This window comes from Fukomys damarensis, unplaced genomic scaffold (assembly GCF_012274545.1).
Source record: "Fukomys damarensis isolate Sample0158 unplaced genomic scaffold, DMR_v1.0_HiC HiC_scaffold_21, whole genome shotgun sequence".
Taxonomy (NCBI): Eukaryota; Metazoa; Chordata; class Mammalia; order Rodentia; family Bathyergidae; genus Fukomys; species Fukomys damarensis.
In genome coordinates, this window is record NW_022900933.1 from 33,299,475 (window position 1) to 33,301,791 (window position 2,317).

Here is a 2,317-nt window from a genome sequence, read left to right on the forward strand (position 1 = left end):
ACCCCCCCCCACTCCCGACCAGTGTCTTAATAGCTCCTTTAGCGCTTCTCACTCCCACCTGCCAGGATTCCAACCTCAGTTTATCCCCTTCCCTCCACCACTCCAGTTCTGTGGTCCTTTTCATTCCCACTTGGTTGCAGTCTTTGTTCACCCCACCTCCCTTTTAGCATTTCCTGGGGTGAAAAATGCTGGAGAGTCTTGGGGTAGTAAAAGTACAAGTGTGTGTATACATATACATGTATAATGTATGCATAGGTGTTACATATGCCTATGAAATTGATTATCCCAAGGTTCTGAAGCAACAATGTGATTCTCAAGCTGCGGTCTAGGAGCTAGAAGAGTAAAAACATAGCAAAACACCCGCCTCCCCAAAGAAGATCATCCTGAGAGAAACCTCTGTGCCCCTAGAATCATCAGATCCTTAATTTTCATTGCTAATGCTTAAAGGAGAACTTTTCATTAGTCTCTACTTATAGAGGGGGGTCAAGACTGACCAATGTTTGTGTGCCTAATTTGTGTTTTACACTTGACAGACACCGGAAGAAATAGAAAGATTGACGGTTGATGAAGACCTCAGTGATGTTGAAAGGGCTGTTTATCTGCTCAGGTATTTCCTAGTCTTTCTGTGAAATTGCTGGTTTTTCCCTGTGGTGGCTTAGACGAGTGCTTCCTGAAATGTCACGTTTCCCTGGTGTTAGGATTTACTTACCCTTTTAAACTGAGGACTTGTGCATGCAAAACAGCTAATTATGTTATAATTTAGATTAGGTGTGGGTTTAGGCATTTGAGAGCTGAAATCAAAGAAGATACCTAATTTATAACATATTGCTTGGAAGAGGAGAAGCGGCATAATTAACTTTATCCCTTTTTTCTTTTCCAGCTTTGGTTTTGCTCACTTAAGATTAAGTTTAGATGAGACTTAAGGGTATCCAGTGATTACTTTTTAAATTCATTGTGTAGTATGAATCTACTACTTAGTATATAGGAAAAAAAAATCAAATTTGCATAAGCTGTGCAGGAATCCTGTTTATAGTACTTTTGCTATGTACTTTATAGCAAAGCTTTATAATTTTGCCTGAGAGTTGTTTTTTACGTTTAATTGAGCCTACTCTCATTTGTTTCAAACTCACAGGCTCTACAGAATTGCTTTAGGCAAATGGTATTGCAAACGTAAAATTTTTCTAAATTATTTAAAATTGTGTTACAGATTTTGCTTTAAGCATTAAGGAACATAACAATGAAAAATTTTCAGAAATGGACATTTTTCTGAGGTATTGTGTTTTTAAAATTTTGTGAATTTAAAAATTGTTAAAATTGTGTTAACTTACACATATTTTTCCTCTTTTGGCAAATTAGTCTTCACTTTTGTTTTTATGAGAATCAGATTTGGAAAGTTTATTATTCACCTCCTAGGATGTTCATCATCCTTGCGTCCTTAGTTTAGATCTACTTGGCCAATTTCAAGGTGCTGGCCAGTTTCTTGTTCTCTGTGCTAGTTCTTCAATCATGTTTCCAGTCCCATGTTATCCACCGAATGATTCTAAATCAAAAGAAAATTCTATTTTCTTAATTATTCTTTAGCCACCTAGAGGCATCTTGAGTTTCTGCTCTTACTTTAATCAGAGTATCAGTATGCCTGCCATTGAGACCATGCCTTCCAACAATTCTATCCTTTAACATGGCTTCTGGATCTCAGGCTTTATCTAGATATTGCCGACCTCCCCCCGTTTGGTTGGTTATCTGTGGTAGTATGCTCTCATCATTTCTACCTGTTTATTTAAAACTTTTACTTATTTATCAGTTAACAGTAGGTGTCTTTGGTTTTCACATACAGAATGATCCAACCTTTAGCCAATTCTGATATTTTATTGTTGTATTTGAAGTACTTTATTCCTTAATAGTTAACATATTTAGAGTGGTGAACAGTAGGTGTCAACTCTCGCCTTTTCCCACGGTTCTACTAGAAGGAGGTAGGCAATCAATGAAAATATGGATAAATTTAACATATAGCAGTTAATGATTGTAAATAAGCCCGTAATTATTTCTGCTCAATTCTTTAGTATAAACACTGGAAATGGAGAGTCTTGCTCTATTTACTTGTGGTAGCAGATTCCTTATTCTAGATATCCGTGGTAAGGCTTCTTTTTTTAGGAAAGCTTATTTGTTTTCTACTTGCTTTTATTGTTGACTAGAGAACCAGGCTCTCTAAGTTTTCTTTATTTTTTTTCAGACATAGAACACAAGTTTGACTTAGTTCTGGAACTTACAAAGCCCTCACAGTCAGACGGAGCCTGTCATTGTTAGGGAAGAGAGTTTT

General features: G+C 36.6%; 1 protein-coding gene across 4 annotated transcripts in view; it reads left to right on the forward strand.

Annotated features, from left to right (window-relative positions):
* The first annotated feature begins 514 nt into the window (after window positions 1-514).
* Window positions 515-2,317, forward strand: part of Ppp4r4 (protein phosphatase 4 regulatory subunit 4) — a 98,955-nt gene continuing 97,152 nt past the window's right edge. For all 4 annotated transcript variants that reach the window (XR_004518332.1, XR_004518333.1, XR_004518334.1 and 1 more), the window contains exon 1: window positions 515-607. The gene's annotated coding sequence lies outside the window, so the exon portion shown is untranslated. The remainder of the gene's footprint in view (window positions 608-2,317) is intronic.